Source organism: Hippichthys cyanospilos, chromosome 1, assembly GCF_059441005.1.
Source record: "Hippichthys cyanospilos isolate Australia breed blue-spotted pipefish chromosome 1, RoL_Hcya_1.0, whole genome shotgun sequence".
Classification (NCBI taxonomy): Eukaryota; Metazoa; Chordata; class Actinopteri; order Syngnathiformes; family Syngnathidae; genus Hippichthys; species Hippichthys cyanospilos.
This window is the reverse complement of record NC_142369.1, coordinates 18,827,039-18,840,921: the sequence shown is the minus strand read 5'-3', so window position 1 is coordinate 18,840,921 and position 13,883 is coordinate 18,827,039. Positions and strand designations below refer to the sequence as shown.

Sequence of the window (13,883 nt, the reverse complement as noted above, 5' to 3'; positions counted from 1 at the left end):
TTGATATACGTATGTGCACAAACCGGGTCATAATCATGTCAAGCCATTCTTCTGATCGCACATAATACACTGTAATCCATATCCGGTAGTTATATGAAATATTCAACAAATGTCGCACTGGTGACGATCCAATTTCTGCTTTTGATGAAGATGCTCCCTTGTTGATAGAACTACTAAATGACAGTGAGAATTTTTTTACCCCAAGTTTTTTGCTATGAGCTTTTTTTTCCCTCTGATTTAGTTTCTCCTGATACCTAATACGCGTTGAACCTTTTATCAAAATAGTTTTTCTTGGATCCAGAATTACTTGCATCAGCTTCCAGAGAAATATTATCGATGTAATTTGAAGATGAGAAAAAAACAAAAAACAAACGCTTCGACTTGTTCGTGTACATAAACACGATCCTTAATGAATGAGTATTAAATGCAAACGGTTCAATAATTTAACATATTATAAAATGAGTCTCAAATGGCTTGGGTGTACTGATCCAGCTCTCTCACGGGTCTTTGTCATTTGAATTGTATGGGTGAGGCAGGGTGTGTGCGAATGGGTACTATTAACCTTAGGATAAGGCCGATACATATATTTACCAATATTTATACTCACTCATTTTTATATATATTTACCAGGCTCCTTTCTCGTCAGATAAGGGTTGTTCGATTGACTGTTTACAAAGAAAAAAATTACATTCGCAAGCCAAATAATGCAACCAAATAGAAGACCAAATTTTGCTATCCTGCTAAACAAAATTATACACTGTTGTGTTTGAATTTAGTGTTTAAATGTAAACATGAGAGCACAAAAACAACTCTGTTGTTTCTCCCTATGGTAACATGCAGAGACAAACTAAAATAATTGATTCTACTGTCATTTCTGTTCTATATTTAATTGGCTCGTGCAAACAGACTGACGCCCCAAGATTCAAAATCTTCCATGCACACCCTCCTCCTTTTGTTCGTATCATCAGTTATTGTCATGTCCACGGATAATTGTGCGAGGATTTTGTTTTTTGCTTCACACGTCTCAGCTTTTAAATTAAACTTGAACACACTAAGGGGACGCTTGCACCGGATCATTCTGAACTAAACGCACAATGTGTTTTGTGGTGACATCAGTCTTAGGGCTGAGTGATATGGCCCTAAAAATCTCTTTCTTCAATCATTCTACACAATTACGTTTTTATTCAGTTGTAATGGTAGACAATAATACAGCACACATTTATTCAAAGGTTTGATGCATTTAAAAATGCAACCCTTTTCAAAATATTTAGAAAAAAATCCACGCTGATTTAAAATCAGGTTTAAAGTAAACTTAACATTTATAGTTTGTGCATAATGTTGTTAACAAGCCCATTTATTTTGCCATTTTTAGCAATGAAAAGCGAATAGGAGCGGCAAAGGAGGCAAACTGCTTACCACGTCCGCCTCATACTTCAGCCCGCGTGGGTTCCCTCCGGCTATGGTAGGTTTATTGGACACTCTAAATTGTACTTAGGTGTGATTGAGTGCCAGGGTGCCTAACCGTAACCCAAATTGAAAACCTTTAACAAGACTTTTTTTCTACTTGCTGTTGACTGAAAATACATCGCCTGTTCGCAAAGCTTGAGTAAAGACTAATGCCTTTGCTGAACCGTGATTGATTGGTCATTTCCCGAGTCTTCAGCACATGTGATTTCATTTTCAATCGACTGCAAGTAAAACATTATTTTAAAAGTATTAATTGAATGTGAAATCATTGTTATCCAGTTAACTCGTTCAGTCCCACACTCGTATTTTACTTTTTTATTTTTATTTTTTTTACATTTAAGAGTCCAAACCTTCAATTCCATTTACTTATTGATCTTTTTTTTCCCCAAATATTTTCAAGTGTTGACAAAAGTGGTGTCTAAAACGACTGGTACTAAAAGTTATAGACCAAATTTTAACTTTTTATGGCTAAAAATGGTTAAGTTGCCTTTCCCTATCATGTCACGTACAAGGGGTAAAATGATTATATGTACTTGCTTACCGCTAACATTGCAAATATCCACTTTGGTCAAGCACCGCCATCTTGTCTGTTTATGGTCAAAAACGAGGCCGCAGAGTTCATTTTTTTTTTCAGTTAATTCACGCTTTGCGTATGAAAAGGCAAAAAAAAAACGACATTACAAAAGAAACATTGGGTATATTGCCCTGATGTTACCATTTACAAACTCGCATGTTTTGCCGGCACTGAACGGCAACGGCCAGCTGGGGCCAAGTGGCGTTGCGTGTTTGGGAATGTGCACAGCGTCTGAGGGTTTTGTAGTCTTGTTGGACCTGGTGAAGTGGGCAAAGAGGAAGCAAGGATTTGGAGTGGCGCTTGTGCATTCAGTCAGTCAGGTACCATATGCAGCGCGATATATGATGTAGAAATGCCTCTAAAAGTATTTTTGTTGTTTTAATAATACACACCATGATGTGTTTTGATTGGACAGCAATAATATATTTAACCATGAAAGTCATTGATCTACTCAGCCTAAGGTTTTTGTCAAATTCACCCAAATTGCAGTAATAAGGGTCAACTAATACTCTAGATCGACTAGTATTCCAATTCTTTTTCTTGCCTCTTGTAAACATGTCTTGTAAAACACATCCAGCCAAAAGCTCAATTTCATGATTGAACTCATTTTTAAATCTTCAATTTTTAAAATGGCAAATTAGTCAAATGAATTCGATTTAGTGCCCGGCCCTAATCAACTTTTTGAACTTTCGGTCAGGTCAGCTTTTTTTCAAAACACAACAACCAAAAAGATTCCCAATTTTACTGGGCAATCCCTAAATTGGCCATAGCATGACAAGTCACATCGCATTATAGTGAGTGCTCTTTACTTCTTCGCCTTGCCTTTTGAAAGGTAATTAAATTCACTTTTCTCTGTAATCAAGTGTGAAATAGATAATTACCTAATTATGTGCGATTTCTTTCTACATATCTGCATTGGATAATGTCTGGAGCTGGACAGATTCCTGCTCTCCATGCCCATTCGTTTCACTCACATAATACTGTCATTACTGTGCCACTAAGCTTGCGGTACTCATATATTAAAATGTAACAAAGCAGAAGACTCAACAGTCAGCCAGTAACAAAGCCATATGGCCGCGCTACCCTAGACTCAATGAAAGATCAAACACACCTCCCGCTTTGACTTTATCACACCTCTGACAGCTCATGTCGGAGGGGTTAATCTGCGAGTGCCAGAAATCAAATGAATGCGCCGAATACTTGGCATGTCACTCTTCCCCAGTGAGATGTAGCCACATGAACATGTAAACTGTCTGAGTTTTGCAGACATGGCTGCAGGGCAGAGGGAATTACACTGTCACACAGAGGATATGGAGCTGCCGTGACATCCTCTTGGCACATAGTTGAAGGCCATCCAGGTGGAAATTGCTGCGCTCTGCCAAGAGCGAGGTGGGGAGGGAGGCGGTTATGTTGTGTTGCGTCGGCCGGGATCGGCTTTCATGGCCATTATTTGCTGTTACCTGTTGTAGCTGTCATGCGCAAGGGAAGTGTTTAGTGTTAATCAGTAGAAATGCTTGCAGATGGGGAAGCTTTTTTTCACTCCTCTGCACAGTTTTATGGATCAATTTACCAATACCATATGGGCGTCTTATGTGCTGGGCGATAGTGACGAAAAGACATGTCCGGATTTAACGTTATCCCTTTGTCCTACGTGAGAAGTATAACAATTCATTTCTCTGTTTGTAAAGACATTTTGTTTTGAAAACACAAAATTGCTTCAATATTATCGCCGATAAAATAAAATGCAAATATCTAGCAGTCATGTAAATTAACTCATTCACTCCCAATGACCTTTTTTATGTTTTTACAGTGTCCTGACACTCAATCGCAGGCTCTTATTTAGTTTCTTTGTTTTTCAGACTTAGGGTAATGTGTAATCTGACACAGAACGGTTTCAAATTCAACATTTCTGATAAGATGAACTCTGTTGTTCTCAGGGGGAAATTTGTCTTCACACTGCACTTGCTTTTAATGGAATGCAATAAAGTGAAAAGAATTGAAATTAATACAATAACATGAAGTGATCAAAATGTATCTTGTAGGAAGAGGTCATAAAGAAACTATTTCTTTAGCTGCATTTTAAGAAGACGAGTTTGTCAGCTTCTTCTGAAGGCTAAAGTCAACTTGATTATGGTGTCTCAGTCTCAAAAGGATGCGGAGGCAAGGGACGAAAAATTTAGTTGTGGATATACAAATAAATACTGTAAACGGATGTTATGTTAGCTCTGCAAAGTGAAAGGACTTAAGAATACCGCATCGACTAAACCCGACCATCGAGAATAAGTGGTGCATATCAATTACAATTTGTAAAGAAAAGAAAAGTTCTTTCATTGTTTATTTTATTTTTTTTTGTTTGTTTTTATTAGCATTCACACAAGTCAGTATTTTGCAACCCAGCAGCAAGTGAAAAAAAAAAGATAACTCAACACTAGGTTGAATCGATGCCACTGATCATTCAGCAATTTGTGACATTACAACCAATCACAGATACTGCATAAAATATACAAAAAAATCTTCTAATCTGATCTAGTCTGTCACATCTGTGCAAAGTCGTTTTTTTTTTTTTTTTTTTTAAATAAAAGTGCATATTTTTTCTTTATAGAAAACACCTATCCCAACAGTCAAGGTACAATTGTAGTTCTTATACAGCTTTTCATTTCAGCACTCCCCCAGGCCATGATAAAGCAACAACAAAATTATCTCTACAGCTACCTCTCTGTGCGGTGTGTGAAAGACATTGTTTTTTTTTTTTTTTTTTGTGGAAAAGTACTTCCAGTGCTTACTTTTGACTATACCTTGAGAGTTTATGGCCCTTTGGAAGAATGATTAGCTCTGCAGTGTAACATGATGTAACCTGAATTTCATGGCGTGCCTTTGGAAAGGTCTGCGGAAATAAATTGTGATGACAGGATTGGCAGACAATCAAAGGTGCAGCCTATTCTTCATAAAACATTGACAGATACTTTCCTTGTTGAGTTCCAGTGACTGTGGTCTTTCGTTTTTCCACGCGTTTACAGGAACAGTTTAATCTTTCGATCAAATCAATCAGTCAAATAAATAGATGCTGATAAAGCTGCTCCTGGCTTCAGATAGCGTTTTTTAAGATATTGCAACACTGTGCCAACCACATGGCAGGCCACAAATGCCTTATTATATAATTAATCCCATACTAATTGTATAACTGTGAAAATTGTAATTAGTTTACAATAACTGAAATCTGTTTGCTATTGAATGAATTGAATTTGACCTCACTTTCCTTTGGATTTTAGAACCCGTTTTGCGATAACATACAGAAATAATGCATACTAAAGGTATAGATATATTTTTTTTTTTTTTTTGCTCAACTTGTAAGAGTGCGCTGAGGTCTAGTGTGATATCATGGACAGTAGTTTTTCAAACCCAAACTCTCATTTATTGTTGGACAAGGTTTGCAAACTTGACTTGTTGCGGTCTACTTGCACATATTTGTATTTTGCTCTGACCAAAAAAACACCCTCGGGAGTAAAATGATGTCCCAGTGGAAAAGATATTTGTATAATCGTTAATCCAATCTGGCATGTATTGACACGAATTTGGTTGAACACACAAGACAACATTCAGAGAAGTCTTGATGGGAAATTAATTCAGCAACACACAGATGGGGGCAGTCCTTCTGAAAGGTTTTTATCAGATTTCCCAAATGTTCCGAGAGGCTTTTTGGCAACAAGCATGAACATGTAGGTCAGCCGTATTTCCATCGCCTTTTCGCATGAACCACATAACCCAATATGGCTTTAATTGTTTAACTTTTTCAAATGTTTCAAATAGTTGTCAACATTGCTAGGCGGCAGCTTGACTTTTAATTTCAATTTTTAGTTGTGTCAGAACCTTACCTACTGGGACCACTTCCAGTAGTTATGTTCAAAGGGTGGTTACTGTACAAATAACGATGCTAATTACACCTATACCTAGCTAACATTATATTAATTGTGTAATTTCATGAAATGAACTGTAAATTCAAAGAATTATTTCAAAATACATTTTACATGAGTGGTAATTTTTGAAAAAGTACAGCGTGAGAACTTTTCAGGGGGTATGACGAAAATGATGCTCAATAACACTCCAGCATGAAGCGCTAGCTTACACAGTCACCAACTGCATAACAACTTGGGCGCTTTCATTTGCATCAGTGGTTATCTGGCAAAATAGCAGCACGGTTGGCCAGCTGTCCTATGCCTCTATGCCTGCGTCTCGAAAATCTTCACTTTGGATAGTCTGCTGGCATGGCCGCTTTAGAATTTCACACCGTGTCCCGCGAATGCGTACGCATCGCACATGCTGCCTTTAAATTCAAAGTGAAAAAGTATAAATTCAACACGTATATTTCAAAGCTGATGAAAAAAAAGAATAAATAAGAATCCTGTGGAGAGCCCAGTTATCAGTATTATGACACTTCAAGTCCACCTACTTTTTTCTTCTGGAAACACGTTGGCAGTTTTTTGTTTTGTTTTGTTTTTTTTTTTGTTTTTTTTTTGTGTCACGGTGGGTGGTGTGAGCCAGATCTCAAGTGTCCTCATCTGTCCGTGTCTGGGACGCGCACCCCTCCACCTTACTCTTGCAGTGTCCTTTCCAAGAGCCAGCTCATCTGAACCTTAACAACGCTTCCATTTGTTCTGCCAGGATTGAGAATGCACTCAGCCACTTTAAGTTCTGTTTCTGCCAAGGTCCCTTGATGCCAAACCTGTCGGGCTTACTCAAATGCCAGCTCTTTATTCACGCTGTCTTTTCACCGTGTCTGCTTCGCTCTGTGGCAGTGTCATAGTCGCTGGCAAAAGATTCGTCTGTGCTGTTACATGATAGGGAACCTATTGAACATTGTAGGCTACAATTAAAGTCATAAATTGTTTTAACAGCAATTTTTGTACGGTGAGTCTGTCAGCTTGAAACAATTAAAAAACAAAACAAAAACATGATACAGGAAAGTCATGAATTGCCATCATTCCTATATTTGACTCATACCTTAAAAGCAAATACCTTATCCCTCATAAAAAAGTTTAACAAATTTCTTGACTCAGCCCAACTCTGACACAAGTAATGAGTATATGTGTGTGTGTGTGTGTGTGCGTGTGTGTGTGTGTGTCTAAACAGCCACTGTTCACTGGAAGCAAACAGGCAATGGACTATATGCCTCATTGCCCAACACTCTTCCATCACCATTGTGTGTGAGATGGATGAGTGAGCGTGTGTAAACACAACATAGGGTCGCAGCACTGTCTGTGGCACACAACCAATGGGGAACTCTTCAGAATGCTCTTGAAGTACTTTGGGAAAACACTAGCTACAGATTGCTATCTGTGTGTCGGCTGTTATCGCCACTCAAAACAAATCGTGTTCCTCAAATGGATCTGCAGAGGAATATAGGATAATATGTGGGACAACAACACACTACCATTTTGCTCACCTTTTATTTGAGTAATATTTAACTTGTACCGCATGATGAAAAAAATCCCAACGATTCAGGTTTTCTGGAATCTGTCGTTTTATCCATGCGACCGTTGGCTCAACGGCTTTCAATGTTCCGTGTCAGGAGTATCGGTGCCGTCGGCACACATGAGAGAAAGTGGGTGAGGAGGCACTGACGGAGAGGGTTTCCTTTGGTGAACGTAGAGAATGAAGAAAGAGGAGTCATCTGTTCTGTCTGCTACATTACCCATGAATGAGGACTGCGCATGTTGGCCCGATTCACAGATGGTGCACTCTGGCCTCAGGAAACAAAGAAAGGCCGCATCCACTCACTTTGTAGCATTTAAAGGCACCTCGTTTCCGTACATCACGAGAAAAGTATTTGGTCACCTGTCCATTACACTTACGTGGAGTGAAAAAAAAAAAGAAAAAAGAATGGAACCGATTTTGCGATTTGCAGCCTGGCCGCTATCCACCTTTGTGTGAAAATGCACCACATTTACAAGTGTTGCTTATAAAATTGACTGTTAAGATTTGCTACGCAACTTTTGAGTGTGAGAATTTCTTTTTTCTGTCTGGGAGAATTTTTATACATAGCCATCAGTCATGGATCACAAGTCATGACGGGCTTCAGAATATTCAATCAACTTCTTGCTTTTCAAGAAGTGTCGTTTGAGGTGTGTCTGGCACCTTCTGCAGATGCTTCCTAGTTAACTCCTTCTGTGCAAAGTACACGCTCAGTGGTATCTGCCAATGAAGATGAAATAGGTGGCCAGAGATTAGGAATTCTGGGCATTCCTGTTGCTGCCCTCCTAAAATGGACTCCACAATAAGGGCAGGGGGCCACAGTTAATGTGGGAAGACCAAAGGGAGGCAACAGTCTTGGCCGGTCAAAAAAACATTTTTTTTTTCCAATTGTGTACCCCTTCAAAATGATATTTCAAGGCAAGCACCCCCCAAGTAGCGGAAGGTTTTGGATGGCAGGAAAAAAGAGCGCTCTGCCAGCTGTCTTTTTTTTTAGGCAGGTTTAGGCATATTTGAATTTGCAAATCCAGACAATAGATGGCGTAAACTAAAAACATCCAGCATTTTGCAAAGGGGTCACTGTAACAACCCTTACATCTAAAGTTGCTTCAAGTTCCAATGAACTTTCTCTTCATTTGAAAAGAAATAGATTGTGTTTCTGTCCCAGCATTAACAAAAACATGAAATTAGATTTGCTGATCCTTGCAGGAACCCTATTCATATCCCACAAATACCTTGAAATGCTTTCACGTATCCGTAGGGGTACTCGTGCCCCCAAATGGGTATGAGTTGGTAAGTAATGTGACCCCCGAAGTCTGACCAAGACTGTCCTAGAAGTACTTTCACATCAGATATTAGACACCCTGTATTTCTAATAGCAGGGGCAAAATGGTGCATCACCTGTTTCCTTATACCGCAAGTTCCTATCTGTGTCATTGGGCAAACACCTTGTAAACAACCGGATATGTGATCCATGCGCACTATCTCTCTCTACTTTTAGAGGCAAGCAGCCCCTTGATGGGGATCTCCGGGCTGGCATCGACATGTCGGGACTTGTTGTCCGGCCATTGCCCCCGCCACTAACCGGAGGCCCTCCCTGTGATTCACAGGCATGTCTTGTAAGGGATATGTTAACCTTTCCAGCACATTGGGCAGTGTTACCCTTCGTGCCTTATTCCTGACATTGGTTACTATGTAGACGATCTGATTATAGCACTATAGTGACATATTCTGTGCTTGTGCTGTCACGAGCACAAGACACGTCCATGACCTCAGCGCAACATGATTATGCACGAGGCTTAACCCTGGGCACCAGAGGGGAGTCAAGGGTCTGCATTCCTGCATTATGATCTCATACACTCCAGTGACACCGATTCATGCTTCCTTCTTCATTCATCTCTCCAGTGTGCTAAAAACTTTGCTCCACATCAGACAGCACAATAAGTTAAATCAAAATTCTGGGTAAAATGCAGTTTGCACAAATGACAGAAATTTTGACTCATGAGTGGTCTCAAGTCGGGATCCCATTTTATATATATATATATATATATATATATATATATATATATATATATATATATATATATATATATATATATATTTTTTTTTTTTCCACAAGCCAAAAACTGTGCTATAAAGCAATTCTGGCGTTTTACGTGGAGAACAAGCAACATAAAGGGATGAGGTGAACATTTTTTGGTATTCAGATGAGCAGCTTCAGGCTAGAGTTGATGCGCCCAGACATTTAAAGATGGTTTGTTCTGCAAAGCAAGACTGCGAGCACAGCTATTCAGTGCAGACAGTATTGTGTGGGACTTGGCAGACACCCCCTGAAGCGTCTTTTGAAAGAGGTTACCTTGTTTGCCCCTTGAGCTATTTTCGCTGTGCCTGTGTCTGGACTCGTAAGTCTGTGAAAATACTCCTGACAAACCTTATCTCCACCTTCCTCTCCTCCATCCGTCCCTGCCATGACGTCACTCACGTCAGGTATCCAAAGCACACGGTGGTAAACGAACGTTTATTGAATGTGAATTATTTACACACCTGCTTCGCGGCACATTCCTGATTACATGGTCTAATGGGATGGGCACTCCAAAGCGGGATTAGTTCAGCCTGGGGGCATACACCTGAACCGCTGTACACCTCCTATGCAAACATCCTCCTGCTAAGACAGAAGAGCTCATGGAAAGGTGTACTGTAACTCACTGTTGATAGTGTTTGGTTTTGGGTTTGCTTAATTATACTGTATGCCCAAAGCTGCGCAATGCCAGATTGCCCCCCTCATTATTGGAAAAAATTGGATTTGACCATGCAGATGAAATATTGAAGGCTTTTTGGGGGGTAACACATAAAGTGCTGTAGAAAGCTGATTTTTTTTTTATCACTCACGAAGGTTTCATTTCCATCCATTTTCTAGAACCGCTTATCCCCAGAAGGGTCGCAGGCTTGCTGCTGTCTATCTCACCTGACTTCGGGCAGTATGCAGGGGACACCCTGAAATGGTTGCCAGCCAACTGCAGGCACACACAGACAAAACAACCATTCACGCACCCAATCACATTTAAAGACAAGTTAGTATGTCCAATACAACTGCCATGTATGTTGGAGTGTGGGAGTAAGCCGGAGTGCCTGGAGAGAACCCACAAGGGCTCAGGGAGAACATGCGAACCCCACACAGGAAGGCCGGAGAGAGCTGGATTTGAACTATATATTTGTTATATTTATTTTATTTGAATAGAATGTAGATTATGAGGGTTAGACCACCTCGTCACAGCCCCCGGCACTAGGTGCGTAACAAGACCATGAACAAAATGTACAGGGAGCTGACTCACCCAGTCCAAATCTGATTGGTTGGTTGGTAAAAGTCTCGAATGTGACATTATCAGAATGATCCTCAAGAGAGTTTACTCTCAGGCAAGTCGACTCAATTATGCACCCTGCACCACAAGCATGTCTGTGTGTTGACTTTTTCTGGCCACTTGGGGCCATGTTTTCCTATAAATGCGCCAGTCTGTTTTTACATTTCTGAGTTGCGCACTTTCAAACTACACAGTTCTCCATTAATGACTTCTTACACACCTGCTGTGTTCATCTGAGTAAGTGTAAGCAAGGAATAAGGATGCAAAGGCTCATTTGAGGGTTACTGTAATTTTTGGCAAGGAGTTTTTCTGACTGAGTTGCTAAAGAAAGATGTTTTGAAAGTATGGCTAGCCTTAAATGTGAAATTAATTACCCTAGCATATACTGAGGTGGACGTTAGTCATCGCTACACTGCTGAATCAAGGATGTGCCCATTGCTCTTTTCACTAGCGCTTATGACGCTAACACGCCGGTGACGTGAATGAGATCTTTTTTTTTTTTTTTATTCTGTTGATGTAAATCCAGCAATTAAATCAGAAAACTCTGCTGACGACTGACTGTAAGCTTGAGTTCCATCAATACAAAACGTGGGTGCGTTTGCCATTTTAAAGATGTTCTTTGCCCTCAATTCCAATTTGTTCTGTTTACGCATGAAGACTTACTTACGGACTTGACCCAACCAGACTCTTAAACTTCAATTATACCTGTGTATGTCAGCGTGTGCAGTACATTCTCTTTGATCTCACACTAGTGATGTCACTCCCGGCCAAGTCAGTGCATCAGCATGTAACCAAAAATGTATTGTTACACCCTGCAACGGTCAAATCGATTGAACATTTTTGATGACGGACAAAGATCAAATAAAAACAAATCATTCAAGATCTACCTCCCCATGGTAACTTTATGATGACTTTAGTTGAAGTGAGCAGTTGACTCCAAGCCACCAGCAGCAAGCAGAAATGCTTCTCAGAGGTGAATAAAAAGTATTTTTTCAATTAAAATGATAGACTATTTCGATATACAGTCACCTGCAAAATTGTGTCGGGACATATTATGCATGTTTGGCAGTTATGGTGCAGAAGTGTTAGCGTGTCAGGCAGGCGCCAGGCCATGGGAGCAGTGACTTGAATTAAATCATACGGCGATGAAAAGCGCTTAAGTCTTTGGGAAAACGCACCCTCGGCCATATTTAACAGGGAACACCCACATTCAAGGGTTGCTCCACCCTAAATGCATAGCAGCAGAAGTGCATGGTTGTGTGCCATTTCGGATGTAAGCACACTTCAGTAAAAGTGTTTAAATATGCATTGAAATTCTTTGCTATTTGCAGATTTCTTTTGTCTTATCGTTAATAAACTTCAATAAACGTCTCTCAGTTGACAAAAAGTTGGTCTATTTCATTCACAAGGTAATTATAAAATTTGGGTTAAAGCTTATCATTGGAACCTGATAGTTTTGTTGGCCATCAGATGGTATACAGTCAAATAAAGTAATTCCCAATGGATTACATGGCATACATCCATTTTCTGTAGCTGCTTATCCTCACTCCGGTTTGCTGGTGCCTTTCCCAGCCGTCTTCGGGCAGTAGGCGGGTTACACGCTGGACTGGTTGCCAGCCGATCACAGGGCACACAGAGACAAACAACCATTCACACATAATCACACCTCAGGGCATTATGCAGTGCCCGATACACCTACAATGCATGTTTCTGGAATGTGGAAGGAGACCGGAGTGCCCATGTGAGCACGGGAGAACATGCAAACTCCACACTGAAACTGGAGTTTTTTAGACTGACTTACAGTAGTTGAAATCAATTCTTCTTTTTTAACTACAAGCGCTTCTTTTACTTAACGTTCTACTACTGGTACTGCTTTTTTTCATTTTTCAGGGTTCTAGTGTTCTGTACAGTGTACAACTGGAATGTGTCGCTCAAGTAGTAAGGGTATACAGTGTAATACAGTATACAGTAGTTACGGCGTCCCTGGCTTACGTTTTTTTCACGTGACGATGTGGAATACTGAGTTTTTCCTCCCCTCTTTAAGGCATTTATCCCACTTTACGATAAACATCAACAACTGTCATGACCGGCGGGGTTGGTTGTGTTTTGTTGTTTCGCCTCCCTCTTGAGGCGTTTTAGGTAATTGGCGTCAAACTGCCTCCGCTGTTCCTACAATGCTGGTCTGCTATTGGTCGGCGTCTCGACTCCCTAAGATACTGGTCTACTATTGGTCAGCATGATGGGGGTCACGAAAATGCTGGTCTGCAATTGGTCGGTGCGCGGGGTCACAAAGATGGCTGCCTAAAGACTTGATCTTGTGTGAGAGTGCTTTCAATATCGTATTTATTTTGCATTTTGGTGCATAATTCAAGTTTGAACTGGTTATCCATGACTTTCAAGATTGCTGGTGAGGTTAAAGAGAGAAATAAGAAGATGATTTATATGGAAACGAACCTAGGCATAATCAAGAAATATGTGGAAAGCTAAGCTAGCCTAGCCTAGGCTAGCCTTACTAGGGAATATGGCCATAAGAAGTGTCACTCAAAGCTAAATAAATCCTTTATATATTTTTTTTTATTTATAATGCTATTAAATAGTATGTATATCATGTATACTGTAAGTAGCACTTACTATACTATTTTGATACCAATTTTTAATATGTTTATACAATGTTGATGTTTTCAGCTGGGGTTTTACACACATTAGCTAATTATTATCGGTTTGGATTGCCCGCCATACGGCAAATTCACGTTACCATCCCAACCGGGGAACGGATTAATCTCGTAAACCGGGGGCCCGCTGTACTCGCACAGAATAATGCTTTTGCAATAATATATACCATATATAATGTATGCACTGCAGTATGTTATAAATAAACCTCCTGAAGACCTCATTGAAAAATCCTGTTTACGGTATGTGTCCAGGGTGACGGGAAGCGTCTTCAGAAAATCGATCACAACCATCTTTCGGACCGTGCGGGTGCACCACTTTTCTAGGATTTCCTCACATAAGCAGAA

General features: G+C 40.1%; 1 protein-coding gene across 3 annotated transcripts in view; it reads left to right on the top strand.

Annotated features, from left to right (window-relative positions):
- Positions 1 to 13,883, top strand: part of arl15a (ARF like GTPase 15a) — a 109,889-nt gene that overhangs the window by 76,518 nt on the left and 19,488 nt on the right. The window lies entirely within an intron of this gene.